Genomic DNA, 24,117 nt, shown 5'->3' with positions numbered 1-24,117 from the left:
GTATTACAATGCAGAAGAACCTGGGGTTTGAGCCCCCGGTCCCCACCTTCAGGGGGAAAGCTTCACAAGTGGTGAAGCAGGGCTGTAGGCGTCTCTCCGTCTCTCTCCTTTTCTGTTACCCCCTTCCCTCTTGGTTTCTGGCTTTCTCTATCCAATAAGTAAAGATAATTTTAAAAAATTTAAAAATAATTATAATAAAATAAATATGTCCCAATAAATGTGTTCCACATTCCATTCCCTGAATGGTTCCAAGGTTCCTTGCTCCAGATTATTTTCATTTTCCTCCCCTCCTCTAGACCCTTGTAGGGTCTGGACTTGCACTGCAGAGTCAGTTTCCTGCAAGTAACCATCCAACAAAATGGAAAAAGGAATAAAGCCTAAAAAAAATAATAATAAAAACCCACTATTTTTTAACATTCTTTAGTAAAACGTTCAAGCTTTTTAAAAAATGTCATTCGAGGCCTCTCATAGTTTCCCACCTTATCTCACTCATCTTCAACTTTATCCCCCTTACTGTCTGCCTGTATCATCCTGGGTGGTATTATCAGCTCCTTGCACCTCAAACGGACATCCATGAACTCTTGCACCTTCAGGAGCTTACACATACTCATCTCCACTCCCCAAGTCTCCTGGTTGATTCCCACCCAGTTTTAAAACTATCCTGGCATGCTTCAGAATATGTATTCCTTCCCAGTCCTCATTGTTCAGGGGTGGTATGTCTGCTCCACTACACTGTGAGCAACGTGAAAGCTAAGACTGTGTTGAGTTACAGGATTTGTTGTCACAAGAGTTCCTTTCCACGTGTCCCCAAGACAAGTATCAATATACCTCTCCCTCCACCAGTCATCCTGTTCCACCGTAGGCACTTAGGTCCTCACTCTTGTCTTAATCCCCCCTTGCACTTCTGCACCCCTGGATCTGTTGCAGTAAATTTCTGTCCAACGAGGTCTCCCCACTACATTGTCCTTTGCTTTGTTTCTTAGTGAGTCCGTGTCTTGTTTATAGTTCTAATCTCAGCACCAGCCCAATGACTGAAACTCAGTGAGTTTTTTTTTTTAAGTTTGAATTAGCCAATGAATAATGTAAACAAAATGCTAAGTAGGCACATAATGTGTAAGCCTAATGCTACATCATATTTGACAGAATTAAGAAGCCCCAGAAAAAACTTTTCTCAGCACTTAAATGAAAAAAATAAATAAGAAGACTTTGCAGAGCCTAATAAGACACCAATTTAGGAACTACCACAGACATTTTAGGACTGACACAGACAATGTCACTGAACTCATTCTGACAGCTTGTATTCTATTTAGGGTAGACAGATCATTACCAAATGCAGAGTATAGTGACAAGTCCTGATGAGCATTGTGAGTGGAAAAAGCAAAAACCAGTGTTGGTGGGGCATGACAGATGACACAAGCAAGCAAGCAAGTGTAAACTTCTTGGCGGGGGTTGGGGGGGAGGGACTGACATTTCTGTGCAGAGAGCTGAGTGCAGAGAGGTAACAATTCAGTCAACATTCAGGATGTAGACAGAGCAGTAAAAATAGAGAGAACCCAGAATGAAAAGACCAAGAATCTGGACTTCTAGTCTCCAGGAAGTCTTATGTCCAAACCTAGAATTTCCCTTCTGGGGAGCTATATCCTCTGGGGGTTGCTAGCAGCTTTTTTTTTTTCTTTTCTCACCACTGCCCTATTAAAAATCAAACACTGCTAGGGAAGATGACATTTTCAAGTAAAGATTAATTAACAACCTGCAGAGAATAAAATATGAGAAGGAGGACAAAGTGAATTTTAAAGCAGATCCCTGAGAAGGAAGACCGGAGGGCACTAAGCTTTGCCTGAGTCACACTGGTGTGGACATAGTGAGTTCATCTATGTAGAGGTGAGGCGGGAAAGTAGGGAGACCACTGCTTCCTCCTCTCCCAGGGGCGTATGCTCCTTCTCCTTTACCCATTTGGTTCAATTTGAAAGCAACCTCTAAAAAAAAATCACTAGAATCAGTGAAAACAGGGACCAGATGTTATCAGTCACAGCAAAGAGAATCAATTCTGTTTTGACTTTGAGCAAATGACCCTGCTACAGAAAAATAGAAAGAAAGAAAGAAAGAGAGAAAGAAGGAAAAATAGTGCTCCTTGGGAGTTCCAGTCACTACTGGGTTCATCTCAGTGACTTTGTCACTGATACCTGCAATAATAGTCACAAACAGAGTGGTCAATAGCACAGGGTCTGGAGACAGAGATCACTGATCCCCTGGAAGGAATAAAACATGCTGTGTCTCTCAGACACTTGGAAAAAAGTCAACAGAGCAGCAAGAGTCAGATAAAGATGACAGCTCAACCCTACAACAGGTGCAAAGGGACATGCGTCAGGTAGGGAAGTGACTTACTGTGCACTGAGGGGCAATAGCTCCATTAAGCTTTTCTCAGTCTATTAACTGAAGCAGAGCCTTGACACAAAGAATCTCCCTCCATATACAAAGAACTTAAGTAATATCTGAAGAACAGTCTGCCTACCTTTTTTTTTTTCCACTTAAATAAGGGCAAGTTCTGGCTCACTTCACTCCTCGTGGTTTGTAGATGAGGAAACCAAGGCTCTAAACTACACTCAACAGTAGGTGTCTTGTTTCTTTGTCTTCAAGTCTTGGGCAGTCTTTCTGTGCATCCCAAGAGTCCAGGGAGCATTCCACTTATCTCCTCTTTCCTCCTCTTGGCGTCATCCATGTTTTATTTTCCCTTCTCTATTTCACATCTACCCTTGCAACAACGTATTTTATGAGCTTGTCCACACCAGTCAAGCTGTCTGGGTTCTAGCTCTATCACTTAGTACCTTTGTGACACTGGCTTAGTTATTTAATGTTGCTTCGCTTCTAATTCCTCCTTTGTAAAATGAAAAGACCAGTGGCCTGAGGTATTTGAACCATATCATCCCATATTTATTTAGTTCAGTGACGTTTGCTGTTATAACTATACACCTTTCCCAACTCTGCTTCAGAATCCTTGGCTTATGAGTTGACTGAAGCTCCCGTTTGGCCAAGTCCTTCTTTTCCTCTCTTCTCTCTTATGCCCTGAGCCTCCCAAAATGTTCCCATATCCTTGCCTCAGCTACAACTTCCTCTCTTCTTTCCCTTCTTTTTTTCCCTGGGTTCTGTTAGTCACTACTCCATGGGCAGTGAGGAGATGGGTCCACGTCATCTGCTCTGCTGTCCTTGGAGCTAAGTGCTCAGGCAGAAGCTCTGTTGATTCCTACTGGGAGATAGTTCCTGTGATGGGACAGGCGTGGAGTGGGGAAGACTTTGCTGAGGGCCTAGAGAGGCAGAGAGCACAGAGATTTACAGCAGGTGCTGCTTGCTTAGTGGCCAAGGACTCTGAATGCATCTGGAATAACAATGAGCTCTTTCTATGTGCTCCATCCCTACACATATGCTTGGAAGCAGAACAAATCTATGCCAGTGCTTCAGGCTACTTACATGGATCTTCCTATACTGTACATACAAATTATGTTTATGTGCTATGTATCTATACTTGCCTTATCCATAAAACTGTACCCTTTCCTGTTTACCTCAGAGAGTAAATGTGATTAGGTGATTAACTCCTTTGATCTAGACATTTCCTCCAACTGTATCTTCCTGCACACACACACACACACACACACCTCTTACTGTCTCCTGGTTCTAGAATTCTCTGGAAAAAGCACATCTTTGATGACTCACACCACGGAAGGCAAAAACACAGTCGTGCCCACACTGACATTGAAAATGCTTTTTTCAAGTAACTCTTTAAGAAAATAACTCAGTTTTTAAGAATTTGTATTTATTCTTTTGATTAATCAATTTTATTTATTTATTGGATAGAGACTGAGAGAAATCAAGAGGGAAGGTGGAAGATAGGGAAGGAGAGAGATGGAGGGACCCTGCATCACCACTTCACCTTTCATGAAGCTTGCCTCCTGCAGGTGGGGACTGGGATTTGAACGTGGGTCCTTGTGCACTGTGATGTAAGCTCTTAGCCAGGTGCACTATCATTCAGGCCTGTATTTATTTATTATGTGAGAGAAGGAGGATTGAACCCAGGCTTCATGTATCCAGCAATGTGTTCCACCTCCTGAGCCATCACCCTGGCTGCAACCCAGTTCTTTTCTAAAACACGAGACATCTAAGCAGGGGACCATGCTAAGGAAATAAGCAAGGTGAAGAAAGACAAACACCAGATGATCTCAGTCACATGTGGGATTTAAGAAACAAAGCAAAGAAAAAGATAGGGTGAGACATTAATAAACAGTAGGTATAGGAGGCAGAGTGGTGGCAAACTCAGTTGCACGCACACCTTACCATGTGCAAGGACCAAGGACGGGGGTGGGGGGAGATACTTCACAAGGTGTGAAGCAGGTCTGAAGGTGTCACTTTCTCTCTCCATCTCTATTTCCCCCTTCCCTCTCAATTTCTCTCTCTGTCCTGTCCAACAAAATAAGAAGGGACAGAAAAGATTGAAATAACTTTAAGGAGCAGTTACTTAGTGCTGGCTCTGAGCCCCAGCGATAACCCTGGTGGCAATTAAAAACAAAACAGCCATAACAACAACAACTATTTGGTCTCTATCAGTAGATCAGAGAACATTAATGAAAAAGGGAGAATTAAGAAGAACTGAAGAGGGGGCTAAGGGGCTAGGGGTCCTTAGTGGCAGCTGAGATGTGATGAAACATATTTTGGAAGATGTGAAATTAAAGCCCTGAAACAATAGCCTTGTCAAACAGCCTTTCCTAGTAATTTTTAAAATCATACTCAGTCTCTTCCAAAGCATCTATATTCAAATAAAATACTTCTTCCCACCACCACCCCCTTTTTCTTAATCAAAGTGTGGTCCTGAGACAACAGTATCACTGGTTACTAACACATGATCCTAAAGCAGGGACTGGGAACATCTGGCCCTCAGGCTCTATTCAGCCTCCAAAATCACTTGGTCTGGCCCTACCCCAGCAACTGGAACTTTTCTCATAGCAGTATTAAGGGCTTTTTGCTTCTTCTTCTTTTTTGATCAAGACAGAAGGCAAAGAGGCAAAGAGTGAAAGAGGCCACAGCACTGAAGCTTCCTTCATTGTGGTAGGGGTCATACTTGAACCTAGCTCATTCACACTATCCAGGTGAGCTATTAAACTAGCCCAAGTGTGCTGGGAATACTGTGAGAACCAGGTTGAGCAAGGTGAGGCTTTTCCCATTGAAAAATGGGGAACTGAGGAGACGAATCTCACTGTCAGACTCCCTCTTGTTAAGGTTGAGCTGGGGAGAAAATACGGGTCCCAGTTTTCACTTCCCTGTCAGCCACTCCCTGTCTCCAGAGACCCTGCATTTTTCTGCCTCTGGGGGCTCCACGGTATTCCTTAAAACATTAAGCCAGCTCCCCTGCCTCACCCTGCATTCCTTGATACAATGGCCGCTCTCTTATTATCCACATATCAATGTTCTGCTTTGTCTAACAAGTGAGTTAAGGTCTCCTCCCTATTCCCCCACCCATTCTGCTCATTTGATAGATTCTTTTCTTACCCTCAAGACTGCAGGGTATTATTAATCCTACCAGTTAAACCCCTTGCAACAGTTGCTAAGGAAGTTCCTACCTTTCCCAGCCCCCTTTATACCTTTCTCCACCCCTTTCCTAACTATGTATGGTATTGTCAAGCCACTTCTGTTTCCAACTTGCCTCTTCTGGTTTCCGGCCTCAAGGAGGGGCGCACACAGACCGAGAGGCAGACACCGGCCCTTGCACTGCACGCCACATGGCTTAACCTGCTGTGCTACTCTGGGGCACTCAGATGAATAAAGACTTGAACGGCCTCACCACCATGAGCTCGGTTCCTGGTCATCTCTCTCGTGTCACTAGCCTGACACAAGTGCTTATTGTTTTCAAATATTTTAATTAATTAATTTATTTTTATTATTGGATATAAACAGAGAAATTGAGAGGAAAAGGGGAGATAGAGAGAGAGAAAGGGGCAGAGAGACACCTGCAGACTTGCTTCACTACTCATGAAGCTTTCCCCTTGCAGGTGGGAAACTTGAACTCAGGTCCTTGTGGTGTGTGTGTGGTGCTTGGAGGGAGGGTGCAACAAAGCTTCCTCCAGTATATTGAGGGTGACCTCAAACCTGGGTTGCTCTCATTGCAATGCAGTGCACTATCCAAATGGGCTATTTAGCTGACTTTAGAGATGTTTAATTGCATCTTCCATTTCACTCTCTCTCTCCCCCTCTCTTAATCTTAAATTATTTTTATGTATGGAGACAGCTAGAAATTAAGAGGAAGAGGAAATAGGGAAAGAGACAGACACCTGCAGCCCTGGTTCACCACTTGTGAAGCTTTCCTCCTGCAGGTGGGGGACCAGGGGCTTGAATCCAGGTCCTTGTTCATTGTAATGAGAGCTGAGAAGGAAGCTTAAGGAGCCTTGCCTAACCCCCTAACAATTATTCCCTAATGGGGCCTTTCGTTTCCTCCTTAGCACAAGTCACAAATCAGAATAATTTTGCCTGTCAGTTTATTCACTTAGCAACAGTCACTCATCATCCCCAGAGCATCAGTGAGTTAGGAGTCTCTTAGCAACAGTCACTCACCATCCCCAGAGCATCAATGAGTTAGGAGTCTCTTAGCAACAGTCTCTCATCATCCCCAGACAATCAGTGAGTTAGGAGTCTCTTAGCAACAGTCACTCACCATCCCTAGAGCATCAATGAGTTAGGAGTCTCTTAGCAACAGTCACTCATTATCCCCAGACAATCAGTGAGTTAGGAGTCTCTTAGCAACAGTCACTCATCATCCCCAGAGCATCAATGAGTTAGGAGTCTCTTAGCAACATTCACTCATCATCCCCAGAACATCAGTGAGTTAGGAGTCTCATACACCTCTCGCTCTCTTGGTCTGCTTTATCTCTAAATCCTTACACAGTGCCCATATCAGGTAGTTAACAAATACTTCTTATAAATTTTTTTATATTCACTTATTTAGTTTCCCTTTTGTTGCCTTTGTTGCTTTATTGTTGTTGTTGTTATTGATGTCATTGTTGTTGGAGAGGACAGAGAGAAATGGAGAGAGGAGGGGAAGACAGAGAGGGGGAGAAAGAGACAGATACCTGCAGGCCTGCTTCACCACCTGTGAAGCGACTCTCCTGCAGGTGGGGAGCCAGGGGCTCAAACCCAGATCCTTACTCCAGTCCTTGTGCTTCGCACCACGAGTGCTTAACTCACTGCACCGCTGCACTACCTCCCAACTCCCTACAAATATTACTTCTTTTTTTTTTTTTAGATTTTATTTATTTATGAGAAAGATAGGAGGAAAGAGAAAGAACCAGACATCACTCTGGCACATGTGCTGCCGGGGATCGAACTTGAGACCTCATGCTTGAGAGTCCAAAGCTTTACCACTGCACCACCTCCCAGACCACAAATATTTCTAATAAACAATAAGGAAATCTTCTGCCAAAACAGTCAGTGCTGAGAAAACAAGGCTGATGGCCCTTACTTCACAGTTGTTGTCTCCTGCCTTCTGCTGGTCCAAGACCCATGCTGGGGGGCCAGGCTGGAGGGTAGGAGGGTGACAGGGAGAAGTGACACAGATACCATCTCCACACCCTAGTAGGATGCTGTCTGGGAATTCAGTAAATGACACTGCAGTTGAAGTGCCAAGAGAATTCTGAGAGCAGTGACTCCTCAGGAGAACTGGATTTTTGAATTTGCACTTCTAAAACACTGTCATCTTCTAGACTGGGAGCAGTTTTTGATTGCTGTTCCAAAACAACACAGCATTTCCTTTGAAGCACAGCTTGTATCACCACCAACCCCCCCCCCTTACAGAGGAGAGGAGGGGAGGGGAGGGGAGGGGAGGGGAGGAGAGGAGAGGAGAGGAGAGGAGAGAGGAGGAGAGGTTAGATTTACCAGCTGTACCTCTCACTAGCGCGCGCGCACACACACACACACACACACACTACAGCACTGATACTAGAAAATCCATGCCTTTTTACTTGGTTATTCTAGCAGTCAACCCAGCACCTGGAATGGGGCACCCTGGACTGCTTGACTGTTGATAAACAAGTTAGGGATGATTTTTATAATTTTTGAATATATAAATAATTTTCTTAAATTGCCACCAGAGTTATCACTGGGGCGGCTCAGTAGTGCTGGCACTACAAATCCACCAATCCGTACCTCTTGGCAGACATTTCTTTATTTCCAACCTTATTTGATGGTTCAGAGAAACTGAGAGGGGAGGAGGAGGAGAAGGGGAAGAGGGGAAGGGGGAATGGATGGGGGTAGGAGAAGGGGAGGGGAGGGGAAGGGGAGGGAGAAGAGAAAGACACTTGCAGATCTGCTTCTTCCCTTCTGAAGCATTCCACCTGCAGGTGGGGAGCCGGGGCTGGAACCTGAGTCCTTCCATATGGTATTGTGTAGGCTCAACTAGGCGCACCTCTGCCCAGCCTCCATACAAATCATTCTTTAATGGCTAAAATTAATATGAAAATGTAAATTCCATGATTTAACATAAGCAGCAACAAGCTGTTAATACAAAAGATTACGTGAAGGGGGTATGGCCCTTTCTGACCTCACTCCTGATACACTAAAAAAAAAAAAAAAAAAAAAATAGCTGAAAATCCAACAAAATACAATCGAGGTTTTCAGAAATTCAAACAGTAACACACAGCCATCAAGTTGAGGGTGCTACAGTGATTCCATCTTGACTTCCCTAGGCAGATGACCGACCTCTTCAGTGTGTCCTGCAACCTCCCCTCGCCAGAGCCCCGCCCCTCTAGGGAAAGAGGGAGACAGGCTGGGAGTATGGATCCACTTGCCAACACCCATGCCCAGTGGAGAAGTAATTATAGAAGCCAGACTTCCACCTTCTGCACCCCATAGAGAATTTTGGTTCATACTCACAGAGGGGGAGAAACATCAGGGGAAAATGACCAGAAGTAGTAACAGGTGTAGATGTGATTTGGAAAGGAAGAGAGCAGTAACGCAGCGGGTTAAGTGCACTTGGAGCAAAGCGCAAGGACTGGCGGAAGGATCCGGGTTCAAGCCCCCAGCTCCCCACCTGGAGGGGAGGGGCTCATTTCACAAGCAGTAAAGCGGGTCTACAAATGTCTATCTTTCTCTCCCCATCTCTGTCTTCCCTTCATCTCTCCATTTCTTTCTGTCCTAACAACATCAATAACAACAATAAAAAAACAAGGGCAACAAAAGGGAAAATAAATAAATAAATATAAAAAAAGAAGAAAGGCAGAGAAGGCAGGACCATAGAAAAAAACTGGGAAATATATACAAATATAGATAATTCTCGACATACTAGTCAACCCGTGTCAGTGAAGTTGGGAGAACTACTGCAGTTTCCCGTGGAGGGAATAGGGACACAGAGCTCTGGTGATGGGAACGGGGTGGAACTATACCCGTTATCTTATAATTTTGTAAATCAACATTTAATCACTAATTTAAAAAATTTTTTAAAAACGTGAAGGAAAAATAATGAGTAAATTGGAGAAATTTCATTACTCCAGGACTGGGTAATGAAACAGGGAGTCCCTTGTTTTCTGCTCCTCCCTGAACCTGGGTCTCTGGCCCATGCTGCACTTGCAGACAAAGAAAAAAAACCCAGCGCTTCATAGAACAAAAGCTGAGGAGACCCATAGAGTAGTATCGGCCTTCCAAGCCTCAGGCACGAGTGTCTGCTGCTTAGACCGCTGTGCTGCCACCCCTGATAAGGCCACACCACCACGGGGGGCTGGAGACAAAGCTACAGAAATAGCAAAGAAATTCTGACATGCTTGGTGTAACGAATAGCTGTTAGCAATTAAAAATAGTTCAGCAGAGAAGTAGCATCCATTATCATTCAGAGGTCTCTCAAGAAATCAGGGGTTTCCAACACTGGCATACAGTGAACACTCAACTAGAAGAGTTCTTTAGTGAGAACTTTTCATCTCCAGAGTTCTGTCTTCATTCCCTCCCATTGTTGATATCAGATTATCAACAACATAATTTGAATCCTATTGCAAGGATTTCTCTAAGTGCTGCGTATAATATTATTTTCACTCACATTTCAACCATAGTATTTGTGGACTATTTCACTGTTCGCTTTTTAAAAAAAAAAAAAACTACTGTGGATAAAGGTAAAAGGGAAAATGGTGTAAGGTTCTTTTATAAATATGCTCAGTACATTCAAAGCCAGGCTTTGGGGGTAGATAGCTTAAGGGTTATGCAAAGAGACTCTCATGCCTGAGGTTCCAAAGTCTCAGGTTCAATCTCCCACACCACCCACACCACCCACACCACCCACACCACCCACACAACCACAAGCCAGAGCTCAGCAGTGCTCTATTTAAAAAAAAAAAAAAAAAAACGGGGCGGGGGCGAGGGAGTCTGGCAGTAGTGCAGTGGGTTAAGCACACGTGGCACAAAGGGCTGGTGTAAGGATCTGTAAAGACTGGTGTCTACCCCCTCCTTAGTCATTCTGTTTTTGATGATACTAAAAATATTACTCCTGGCTAGAAAATTTCAAATAGAAATATATATTTTTTTTAATTTTATTATTATTTTTTTGAATAGAGACAGAAAAATGAGTGGTGAAGCAGGACTGCCTGTGTCTCTCTTTCTCTTTCTCCTCCCCCTCATTTTCTCTCTGCTTCTATCTAAAAAAATAAATATTAAAAATATATTTCTACTTGAAGGAGTCCTTTGTGCCCAGCCCACCAGGTAAACCACCAGTTGGCTCCAGGTACTAATGTATTTGGTAGCAAGAGGAAAGGGCTTCTACCTCTTAAAATAATAATAATCGAATAATGCAAATTAGTTTTAGGATCTTAGCAATATACAGATCTGAATTATTTGATCTTTTCTTGAAAGGTAGATTTAATACTCCTTTACAATATAGAGTGTATTAAATGTTTATTTTCTTTCATCAGATATAACTGTGCTTTGTGGACATTCCCCAGATAAGATTCTGTGGTAGTCGTGAACTCCATCGTGAATAGAATTTGAGATCTCTGTTACCCTTTTTTTTTTTTAATTAGTTTGTTTATTTGTTTATTTTGCCTCCAGGGTTATCACTTGGGCTCAGTGCCTGCACTACAAATCCACGGCTCTTGTGGCCTTTTTTTTTGGATACGACAGAGAGAAATGGAGAAAGGAGGGGAAGACAGAGAGGGGGAGAGAAAGACAGACACCTGCAGACCTGCTTCACCGCCTGTGAAGCGACTCCCCTGCAGGTGGGGAGCTGGGGGGGGCTTGAACCGGGATCCTCACATGGGTCCTTGAGCTTTGTATGATGTGTGCTTAACCTGGTGCGCCACTGCTTGCCCATCTTTCTTAATTAGTGATTTAATATTGATTTATAAAATTATAAAATAATAGGGGTACAATTCTATAATGTTCCCACCACCAGACTCTGTGTCCTCATCCTCTCTATTGAAAGCTTCAGGGAGTTCTCCCCTGGTCACAAATATGGGTGGGCTTTTTATCTATAATTATATATCTGAGTCTATATCTACTATATTTTTTCCCATTCTTTTTTTTTTAACTAGTGATTTAATGAGCAACAAGATTGTGGGATAAGAGGTTTACAATTCCACACAATTCCTATCACCAGAGTTCCACATCCCATCCCCTCCATTGGAAGCTTTCATATTCTTTATCCCTCTGGGAGTATGGACCCAGGATCATTATGAGGTACAGAAGGTGAAAGGTCTGGCTTCTGTAATTACTTCTCCTCTTAACATGAGTGTTGGCAGGTACTCCCAGCCTGTCTCTCTCTTTCCCTAATGGGGCAAGGCTCTGGCGAGGTGGGGTTCTAGGACACATTTAGTGAGGTCATCTGCCCAGAGAAGTCAGGTTGACATCATGGTAGCATCTGCAACTTGGTGGCTGAAAAACATTATGATATAAGGCAGACCAATGTGTTTAATAATAAGGAACCAAAAGGTAAGAATATAACAGATGAGATTTGGGGTCTTCATGTTGGAAGAAGCTAGCAAGTCTATTTTGGGTATATTCCAAGGGGTCCATGACTTTACTAATATTTGATTGAGCCCAATAGCTAACATGCAGGTGGGCTCAAAGTATTGTCTGGGAACATGGTGTCAGAGTTGGGAATAGGACTAGAAAGCTAGATCAGGGCAAACAGTAGCTCCCAAGTATGGAAACAGTATATAAATACTATAAGCCCCATCGATCTGACCTAGGGTCCATGTCTATTCATATTTAGCACAGGAGCCTGTGTAACCTCTGTCAGTGTGAGCTTGAAGTCCATGGTCACAGCGGGGAATATTCTAAGCTGCATTTATTTCAGGACCGGCGTTGCTCGAGTAGCAGAGTAGGCTGACCCTGACCCAGCCTCCCTTCAGAGAGTGGGCCAGTCTCCACCATTGTTGTTCCACATTGAGGGCAAGGTCCTCAAGAGGTTTATGATGATGTTTCTGATGGAGATGCCCAGTGATGGTGGAGAGAGGGATCTGTTAGAGGCCTGAGCCTATCCTATCTCTGTGGGAATCCCAGGATTCCATGACTCTCTGCCCACTTTTTCTATTTTCCTGCCTTCACCTCCTCTCTAAGTCACACCTACACCTATTAATACTTCTGAGTATCTATCCTCTTTTTCCCCCATAGTACTTATGCTAATTATCCCATCATCTAATTCTGTCTATATCTAATAAATGTATAGAAGCAAAAACATCTTGTTCCTCTTCTGTAAATCAGTTGTGCCGTGGTTTCTTCGCAATGTTTGAGTACATTTCTGTATGTACAAATTTCAGCACCCTATCCAATTTAGCTTAAGCCTTTCATCCTGTTGTTTACCATAAGTGAAGTCTCAAACTAAAGTAAGCTGCTTAATAACATGGCCTCACTCGGCCATTTTCAGTTGCAAGGAAGAGATTCATTGTTGCAAAATGAGCAAATGTTGTCACACTGCTTAATGAGAAAATAAATAAATAAAAAAATATTTTTTAAATGCATCCACTTTAGTTATCATGTTTATTACCAAAATTATATCATCTTAAATTATGTGTTTCTCTTTTGTCAATGCCTACTTTTTTTTTAACCCATGCCTACTTTTTTTTTTAACCCAACAAAGTATATCCTAAAAATAGACAGCTGATGTACTTTTCAGCTCCTAATCCACCACTTACTTTCTCCCTTTAAGATGACAAAGCAAATCAGTTCAAAATTCAACATTTCAGTTAGGCAGGATTAACAACAGGGAATACATGCATGCATTTTTATATCCCTCCTGGTGAAAGATGATAAAATTCAGACCTGCTTTCTCCAAGATATTACTAGATAGCTACACAATCTTCAGCTTCTTCCTGGGAAATAAGTGGAAAAGAGAGGCAGATTAGAACATAAAATAAAGTGCCACTCTCCATATATCAAGACATTTAACATTTTCTCCACTTTACACTCTGTCCCTCACCTCAAAAATCATGAGTCCTTTATCAAGCTGACCACAGTCCAACAATGATGGGGTAAGCTACTGTAACGTGTGGCTGTGAGGCCAACACAGCAGGTACATCACATCAAACTGCAGACAGCCACAGTGAAGCAAAATACAGCAGAGAGATAGCAAACACTATTTTGGAGGGCCTGGTGGTGGCGCACCTGGTTGAGCACACATGTGACAATGCACAAGAACTGAGATTTGAGCCCTTAGGCCCCATCTGCAGGGGGGAAAGCTTTGTGAATGGTGAAGCAGTGTTGCAGGTATCTCTCTTTCTCCCTCTGTATCTTCCCCTTCCCTCTTAGATTTCTGGCTGTTTCTATTGCTGTAAATAAAGATAATAAAAAAATAAGTAGAAATAAAACACTGTTATTTAAATTCCAGATCAGCAATATGTTTTTCAGACTCTTGCTATACTAGACACTGATACCAGTGCTTTGATCCACCTGATGTAAGTGGGTCATTCTTTATTAGGGTTTAAATGCACTATTTCACCTCTAATCCTTTACTGATTTCAGAACAACTTTTCCAAATCTCGTTGTATTTGATGCCTGCAACAACTCACTGATAGAACTTCCTGTGGATGGATGCTGGGTGCATTTTATGAACAAAGAAGCTGTCAGGCACATATCAAATATTCTCCAAGATCAACATCCTAGCCCTCAAAGCAGTATCCTACTCGGGGCAGCCTTTCACATATTGATTCAGATGGAAAACATCTGTGTGAGACCCTCCTTGAGAGTCACACATCTGTTGTATTGAAAATCCCTGCTATCAATGTCCTTAAATAGCCTGAGAGATTCTGAACTCATTGTGTGCAAAACCCCTTTATAGTTTAAGACCTAAGAATGTTCTCTTGAATTGCTCCCAAGATGCTATTTTGGAATTTGAGATTCCTCAAAAATGGGAACTATATTCTCTTCATTAATGTCTTTTCCTATTGCTACAGGTAGAATTGGTCCCTCTCCAAATTCACATGTTGAAGTTTTAATTCCCGATACCTCAGAACACGGCCTATTTTAAAATAAGGTCACTGCAGATGTAATTATTTAAGATACTAGAGTAGTGTGGGCCCCTTACACAGTGTGGCTAAAATCTTCTTAAAATGGGGGAATTTTTAACACAGATACACAGAGAAAGAGAACTCCATAGGTAAATGGAGGTAAAGCCTTGGAAGGGTGTAGCAAAAAAATCAAGGAATGCCAAATACTGCCAGAAAACCACCAGAAACTATAACAGAAAAGAGATGTGGAAAAAGATTTTTTTCTGCCAAGTCTTCCAACCAACACTGATGACACAGCTTGGTCTCAAACTATAACCTCCAGAACTCTAAGCTGTAAATTCTATTCTTCAGAACCTTTTGGCATTTTGTTATAGTAGCCTTAGGAAATGAATACAGGTGGCAAGTAAAGAGGTTAGTCATTCATTCCACACATTAAACTAACATTTACTGAGTGCCTCTATTCAATGCTTTGTAAAGGGAGAAGGGTAAAGTCTCTGCCCTCTTGGATAAGTATATTCCACTGAGAGACACAGACAGTAAACAAATGAATGTAAGCTATAATTTATCTCCATTTGCAAGAAAAAATTGAGGATCAAAGAGACTTACCCAAATAGTGCCTTATTCACTAGCACAATAAAGAATAGCAGAAGGCCTGTCCCCATATTAGAGGACCACCATTTAATCAGGTTTCAAAACACCACCTCCAAATTGTGTGTAACTAAGTATTAATCAGGTTTCAAAACACCACCTCCAAATTGTGTGTAACTAAGTAACATGAAATTCTCTTTCATAGCTCCTGTTTGTCAAAAAAAAAAAAAAAAGCTAGCTTTTGGCATAAAGTGAGCACTGAAAACTCTCACTGAGTTTCTGTTTTGTTATCTGTACAAGTCTACCAAATAAATTAATGATCCATTAGTGTACAGACATTTCTCAATTTTCTCACTTGCAGAATTATACCTATTCCATAATATTATTCTGAGAAATAAATGGTGATGAGGAAAAACAACTGGAGGCCTGGGCAAATAGCTCAGACCATGAGAGAGCAGGACACACATGAAAAATCTTTGGCACCATCATGTGTCAAAACTGAGCTTTCATCTATTTCTCACTAAAAATTATGCAAATAGGGGCCAGGTGGTGGCGCACCTGATGAGTGCACATATTACAATGCACAAGGGCCCAGGTTCGAGTCCCCGGTCCCCACCTGCTGGGGGAAAACTTTGCAAGTGATGAAACAGGGCTGCAGGCATCTCTCTGTCTCTCTTTCTCCTTATCTTCCCCTTCCCTCTTGATCCTGATGGTCTCTATCCAATAAATAAATAAAGATAAAAAAAATTTGGAGAAAGAACATTAAGTCAAAATGTCAATATTACTCAAAGCAATCTACAGATCTAGTGAAATCTCTCTCTCTTTTTCTCTCTCTCTCTCTCTCTATATATATATAACCTTAGTGGCATTTTTGACAGAAATAGAAAAGCCTGTCCTACCAGAGTTCTAGGAGTTGGCATTGAGAAATCTGAAAAAATCTGCTATAGATCAGACTGACTTTAAGGCTATATGATGAGACACCAGTTACAGCTCCCTCGTGAAAATCTACCGCTCTTTCTAAGGCTCCTTGTCCAGTAGAACCTTATCTGAAGAAATCGTAGAGGACTCTTGAGAAGGAGACTCTTGAGAGTTTGTTCTTTCAACCTCTGTCCAGCACTTACCTTCCTACTCCTCACACTTTGGAATACTTATTCAGGACAAATACAGGGAGAAGAGGTCTGCAACTTCAAATAGCTGAGATTAGAAGGCTATGGGAAGATGGGTGAGCTCAGTGAATCAGTAAGAACCTAGCTCCAGGTGGAATGAGGATCAGGGACTTAAGGGAGGTTCATGGGCAGGGCAGGGCAGGGCAGGGCAGGGTAGTCCTTTTTCTGTCCACGGCCCTCATGGGGATCTGTACACACAAGCTGTCTCTGCACTTTAAATATCACTTCTGTACAACTGTACATCCTTAGAATAAAAAATAAGAAGTTTTCACATTTGATCATGGAAGTCTTTTGGAATCTTTTCAAGAAAAGCACTGTGACTAGGCCCTCCATGGAGTAGCATGATAATCCCCAGACTCCCCTCAGATGCTGACCAGTCTCTCCTGCAGCACCATCATTGACTGAACTACTAAAAATTTTCAGTATATGTTCAATAAATCCTGAGTTGTCTCAGGATGTGCTGACTCTTGTTTAAACACTGTTTTCCCTTCACCAACCCTTGCCCTTGATTAATCTTTCAAGCAATGAGCACTAATTTTTCTGTAACACGGAGCAATGCATAGAGAAGGTCTAAAGGATTCTGCAGTCAGACAGTCTGGGCTTAATTTATGATCCACCACACACTCACTATCTGTAAGGCTTTTAGCAAGTTACATAAACCTCTGTGTATTCCGTGCCGGACCTTGAAACCTGTACTTCAGAAAGTCATTTTGTAATTTACATCATGCAACAGACTCGAGGTGCTGAACACAATATCTGACATGATTATTTTCTGATAAATGTTAGTTGTTGCTTTTTTTATCCTCCTCATCAAGAAAAGGTCATGGATATCACTGCCACTGAGAAGTTCTTCTATCAGTGATGTAATAATGATTTACAGGGTGATAAAATAATAGGTCTGTAGTCCCACACCACTCTCACCACCAGAGTTCTGTGTCTCTATCCCCCCCCACACACACACCCTCAATGGTAAACACCATAGTTCTATCAAGATCTTAGATATGGGTTGATGTGTTTCAATTCTTTCTTTCTTTTATCTTTATTTACTTATTGGGTAGAGAGCCATAAATCAAGAGGGAAGGGGGTGATACAGAGGGAGAGAGACAGAGAGACACCTGCAGTCCTGCTTCACCACTCGTGAAGTGTCCTTCTGCAGGTGGGGGCCGGGGGCTCAAACCCCGGTCCCTGTTCACTGTAACATGTGCGCTCAACCAGGTGCAACATCATCCTGCCCCATGATTCTACTCTTTATATCCCACAATATATATATATATGTGTATATATATATATATATATATATATATATATATATATTTAAAGACATTATCATGTCCTTTGGGACAAAAAAAAAACTAGATGGAACTGAAGGTGATTGTGCTTAGTGAAATAAGCAAGACAAGGACAACCACTAAATAGACATCAATAAATCCAATAAATAAATATAATAAAAATTAATTTATTATCTGTATTATTTATTGGATATAGGAATCAAGAGAGAAGGGGGTGACAGAGAGGGAGAGAGACAGAGAGATGCCTGCAACACTGCTTCACCACTTGCAAAGTCTTCCCCCTGCAGGTGGGAACCAGGGCTCAAACCCAGGTTCCTGAGCATTGTAACGTGCACTTAACCAGGTGTACCACCACCCGGCTCCTATAATGTCTTTTTTAATTGCTGAATATTTCCATAGAGTATATATATATCCCATATATATTTTTTATTTATAAAAAGGAAATACTGACAAACCATAGGACAGGAGGGGTACAACTCCACACAGTTCCCACCACCAGAACTGTGTATCCCATCCCATGATAGATTTCTTATTCTTTAACCCTCTGGGAATATGGACCCAGGGTCATTGTGGGGTGCAGAAGGTGGAAGGTCTGGCTTCTGAAATTGCTTCCCTGCTGAACGTGGGCATTGACAGGTTAATCCATACTCCCAGTCTTCCTCTCTCTTTCCCTAATGGGGCAGGGCTCTGGGGAATCTGAGCTCCAGGACACATTGGTGGGGTTGTCTGTCCTGGGAAGTCTGGTCGGCATCATGCTAGCATCTGGAACCTGGTGGCTGTAAAGAGAGTTAACATATAAAGCCAAACAAGTTGTTGACTAATCATGAACCTAAGGGCTGGAATAGTGCAGAGGAAGAGTTGGGGGGAGTCTCTGTTTTATAGATAGCTAGTAGGCATATTTTAGTTATATTCCAAAGGACCTGTGGCTATACTAGTGTTTTTTTTTCCCCTGAGCCTGACATCTGATATGCAGATGGATCCAAGGTATTGTCTGGGGAAATGATGTCATGGCTGGAAAAAGGACCAGAAAGCTGGATCAGGGAAGAGAGTAGCTCCCAAATATGGGAAAGGTGTATAAATATTGTTGACTGTAAACCCCATTAATTTGATGTGATCTGGGGCCCATATTCAGCTTAGGAGCCTATGTGACCTCTGCATCCCTGTAGATCCGACCTCACATTCTGTGGTCATAAGTAGGAACAGTCCAAGCTGCCCCAATATCATGACCCATCTTCCTCAGGTGTAGCATGAAGTATGTTGTCCAGCCTTCCTTCAGAGGATGGAACATTCTCTACCATTGTTGATGCAAGTTGAGGGCAAGGTCCTATGGGGGCCCACAAAGGGGTCTGTTTTGTTGTTCCTGATAGAGATGACCGGTAACAATGGAGAGAGGGATTTATTCGAGGTCTAGGTCCATCATACTCTTTGCTATGTTGACTCTCTTAAAAGCTTAGACCAGGGAGAACAGAAGCAACCCATGGCACAGCTATATACAAATGTCAAAGGACATAAATTATGGTGATGTTGTATATGATACAGCAGATCCTAACAAAGGGATTTTTCAAAGTTAACCCAATTGCCAAATAATGTGATTATAGCAATAACTATTGCCTTCTTAAGCCCTAAGACAGCAGGAACCTCCCTCTTCCTCTATAGAACCTATATTTCCCCAGTCCTGGAACCTCTAGAGTGGGGCTCACTTTCCCCCATGCTTCTCTCAATTCATACCAAATGATATCACATCTGCTGATCCCAACCTAATCAATGCAACGAGTACCACCTCAGTATATTTTACTTCAGACTGTGTCCAAAGACGGGTATGGAATGTCAACCCTTCAGCCTCATTACTCAGGTGAAACCTTTCCTTTCATCCATTCCAGGTGGTTCACTTCCTAGCAAAGTCCCAAAACCTAGATATAGTCCCATGAGATAAGGTATATTCATATTCGGGAGCTCCTCTCTGCCCTGATCCAGCTTTCTAGTCCTATTCCCAACTCTGACACCATGTTTCCAGACAATACTTTGAGCCCACCTGCATGTTAGCTATTGGGCTTAATCAAAAATTAGTAAAGTCATGGGCCCCTTGGAATATACCTAAAATAGACTTGCTAGCTTTTTCCAACATGAAGACCCCAAATCTCATCTGCTGTTAGGTTTCTCATTATTAAACAATTTGTTCTCCTTTATAGCTTAATGCTTTTCAGCCACCAAGTTGCAGGTGCTACCATGATGCCAACCTGACTTCTTTGGGCAGGGGACCTCACCAACATGTCCTGGAACCCCATCTCCCCAGATCCCTGACCCACTAGGGAAAGATAGAAACAACTGGGGGTATGGATCCACCTGTCAATGCCCATGTCCACAGGAGAAGCAATTACAGAAGCCAGACCTCCCACCTTCTGCACTCCATAAAGATCTTTGGTCCATACTCCCAGAGGGATAAAGACTAGGGAAGCTTCCAATGGAGGGGATGGGATGGGGCACTCTGGTGGTGGGCATTGTATTGAATTGTACCCTTCTTATGCCACAATCTTGTCAGTCATTATTAAATCACTAATAAAAAAATAAAAATAAAAGAATAAAAAAAAGATTCATCACATGGTGTTGGATGCCCTCTTTAAGCACCTTAGCTCAAGTAGAGAGAGGAACAAGGAGAAGGTTAGTTAGGAAGATTGCCAGAGGCTATGCAGTACCACCAGGTGTGAAGATTATGGGTCAGCCTCCTCCCATTGAAAAGGTAAGGAGATCATGTCTTCCTCAGCACTCGAGGGAGGCGCCCTTAATTACCTATAAATGTCTCTTCCCAAGGTAGTCTCCATTCTACCTTCAGGGGACTTCCCAAGAAATTCCTTTTTTTTTTTTTTTTTTTTTTGGCAAAGACATATTTTGGAATAGGAGATCTTTTCCCTCATATTCTCCTAAATATATCTTTCTATCTTCCCACTGTTGTAATTTCTCAGTGGCCTCCTCAGGGCTACTGATTTAGCCTGAGGAAATGCAGAGAGAGAGAGAGAGAGAAAGGAGAGGGAAAGGGAGGAGAAATGAAAAGAAAGAAACATTTGGCATCGATTTCTGGTCTAAGGCTTTACAAAGTCTCTTGTCTCAACTACTTGAGAGATGAATAGTTAACAACCTCAAGTCTTTCCATTTTGACATTTGTTTCTACAGCTTAAAAAATATATATCCTTACTGACTTTCCTGGGACTGTAGATTCTATTTCTATTATCCTACCCTAATGACTATTTGGTCCTTAGTTGTGAGGGCTAATACACAGATGGGAAGTGAAATGCTTTTAACAGTTTGTTTTAAACAACATAAGAACATAATAGCTGTTAGTTATGCTGTATTATTCAGAGTTATCCATTTAGAGGTGCTAGTTTTACGCACTGCTGTTTTAATTTCTCCTTCAGCAGAGTATTTCGAGGCAAGGATTTCAAAGAATATAGAAGCTAAAGAAAATCCCAGAGAACAAAATTGAACACTAGGATGATAATAAGTGTATGAATCAGTCATTCTGGTGATTATTAGACGTTTGTAGCTAGTTAAGAGACAAAGCTAAGAAAAGAAACCGCTTTTCTCTCTCAACTGTGTGATTTCTAACTGGCCACTGTGACTCAGATCCAATCTGTCCTAATGATGTTGAACCCAAGCAAGTCCTTTCTATTTGGGAGGGATCACTGCTTGTCTGTTCTGCCCTCTGCCCTCTGGAAAGAAGATAAACAGCAGGGAGACTTTTGTGTCAGGAAATGACATATGCTCTGAATTTTCCTAAAGACTGAAGATGTTTACTTAGCAACTCATAGTTAATAACCAGATGGTCAGCCTGGATTATGGAGTATATAGGTGACCTCAAATATAGAGTAAATGTCCCAAGCCTAGTGTCCCCTAGTGGAGTAAGATGAAACACCCTCCATCTTCTCATTAAAAGTGCCCACAATCCCAGGATACACATTTTCTTACCAGGGTCCAGCTTGTCTTTCCTACTTTGCTTTTTCTTTTAGTCAGTTCCAATCCTGTACACTTAAACTTACTTCTTTGTTTGAAGTTTATAAGCAGGTGATTTTTTTTTGCCAGTCTTTTTTTTCATGTATTTATCTACTTATAAAAAGGAAACATTGACAAAACCATAGGATAAGAGGGGTAACAACTTCACACAATTCCCATCACCACAACTCCGTATCCCATCCCCTCCCCTCCCCTCATAGCTTTCCTATTCTTTATCCCTCTGGGAGCATGGACCCAGGGTCATTGTGGGATGCAGAAGGTGGAAGGTCTGGCTTCTGTAATTGCTTCCCCGCTGAACATGGGCGTTGACAGGTCGATCCATACTCCCAACCTGCCTCTCTCTTTCCCTAGTAGGGTGGGGCTCTGGGGAAGCAAAGGTCCAGGATATATTGGTGGGGTTGTCTGTCCAGGGAAGTTTGGTCAGCATCATGGTGTCATCTAGAAGCTGGTGGCTGAAAAGAGAGTTAACATACAAAGCCAAACAAATTGTTGATCAATCATGAACTTAAAGGCTGGAATAGGGCAGATGAAGATTTGGAGGGTGTCTCCAATTTGTAGATAGCTAGTAGGCATATTGAGTCCTAACCCACCAATATTCAACATAGACTCCATAAAGATATTTCACTTCCAAGAGCAGTGAAATCCTTAGTCAGGACAATAAGCATTGCCAGGACAACACTTCTTTCTGTAAGCTCTGGGAAAGAATCACTTCCTTACCCTTTCTGGTTAACAGAGGCCGCCCACATCCCTTTGGGATCATGGTCTTTTGGTTTTCTATGTTCAAGGTCAGCAAACGCAGCCAATGTCTTTCCCTGGTTTGTCTTTTGCCATCACTAAGTAATACCCTTTTGAACACCCTTCTGATTGTTTTGAGCCAAACTAGATAATACAGGATAATTTTCCTATTTTAGTCCCAGGTGAGAATCTGAGAGAGAGCTTCCCTGATAAAGTGCATACCTGGGTTCAAGTCCCAGAAGCACCCAGGAGGACCATGGACAGTACCAAGGGAGTTTCCTGGGTGCTGGATTTGTGCTGTAGTGTCTCTCCTCTCTCTGTCTCTCTTTCTCCCTACCATTCCTCTACTTTTCTCTAAAGATAAAGAATGAAAAATTTTCCTGAAGGCTACTCAGTGACGATATTGTGAATGTGAGAGGCTTTGGTTACCAATTAAAAAAATATTAAAATAGTGGTGGAGTTAGTATAATGGTTATGCAAACAGATTCTAATGCCTGAGACTCCAAGGTTCTAGGTTCAATCCCCCACACTACTATAAGCTGGAGCTGATCAGTGCTCTGGTAAAGAATAAAATAAAAGGGCAGGCGATGGCAGTGATTCCCCCGGACTCATGGCAGCCGCCCACTGTGTACCTGGAGACCAGCATGGGGATCATTGTGCTGGAGTTGTACTGGAAGCATGCTCCCAAGACCTGTAAGAACTTTGCTGAGTTGGCTTGTCGAGGTTACCAAATTCCACAGAATCATCAAAGACTTTATGATCCAGGGAGGTGACCCAACAGGGACAGGTCGAGGTGGTGCATCTATCTATGGCAAGCAGTTTGAAGATGAACTTCATCCAGACTTGAAATTCACAGGAGCTAGAATCCTTGCAATGGCCAATGCAGGGCCAGACACCAATGGCAGCCAGTTCTTTGTGACCCTCGCTCCCATTCAGTGGCTTGACAGCAAACATACCATTTTTGGCCGTGTATGCCAGGGTATCGGAATGGTGAATAGAATAGGAATGGTAGAAACAAACTCCCAGGACCGACCTGTAGATGATGTGAAGATCATTAAGGCATACCCTTCAGGGTAGACTGTCACGTCTCCTAGGCACACTCAGGTCTTCTGAGATGGCAGCAAATCAGCATCCAGATGACCTAGAATTTTTTTTTTAAAGATTTAATTTTTTTTATATTTTATTTTATTTTACTTATTTATTCCCTTTTGTTGCCCTTGTTGCTTTATTGTTGTAGTTATTATTGATGTCATTGTTGTTGCATAGGACAGAGAGAAATGGAGAGAGGAGGGGAAGACAGAGAGGGGGAGAGAAAGACAGACACCTGCAGACCTGCTTCACCGCCTGTGAAGGGACCTGCCTGCAGGTGGGGAGCCGGGGGCTCGAACTGGGATCCTGACGCCGGTCCTTGAGCTTAGCGCCACCTGCACTTAACCCGTTGTGCTACAGCCCGACTCCCGACCTAGAATGTTTTGAATTACAAATAATAAAGCTAAGGAAGTCTGGGGTCTTGGGTGAGTTAGAGATGGAAGTGTATCTTAGCAGGATATCTCTTCTTTCCCTGTTATATAGTTTGAAAAAGCATTTGCAGAGGTGCTCATATGTACTGATTCACAGGTTACTGTACATTACCAGTGACCCACACTGCTCCTTCTGGTGTGTCTGCTCTGAGAAACTTGAGGGAAAAAAATAGAACAGACTGACATTTAAAAATATTTTTATTTATTTTTTTTAATGAGAGAGAAATATCAGAACACTGCTCAGCTCTGGCTTGTGATAATACTGGGGGTTGAACCTGGAACCTTGGAGCTTCAGTCTTGAAAGTCTTTTTGCATAACCATTATACTGTCTCCCTGGCCCCAGACCTGTCATTTTGCA

The 24,117-nt window shown here is 42.4% G+C and overlaps 1 pseudogene; it reads left to right on the top strand.

Annotated features, from left to right (window-relative positions):
* The first annotated feature begins 22,823 nt into the window (after positions 1-22,823).
* Positions 22,824-23,418, top strand: LOC103112318 (peptidyl-prolyl cis-trans isomerase-like 1; annotated as a pseudogene).
* Positions 23,419-24,117: the final 699 nt, after the last annotated feature.

The sequence above is a fragment of the Erinaceus europaeus genome, chromosome 16 (assembly GCF_950295315.1).
Source record: "Erinaceus europaeus chromosome 16, mEriEur2.1, whole genome shotgun sequence".
NCBI classification, from domain to species: domain Eukaryota; kingdom Metazoa; phylum Chordata; class Mammalia; order Eulipotyphla; family Erinaceidae; genus Erinaceus; species Erinaceus europaeus.
This window is presented reverse-complemented; position numbering and strand designations above follow the sequence as displayed.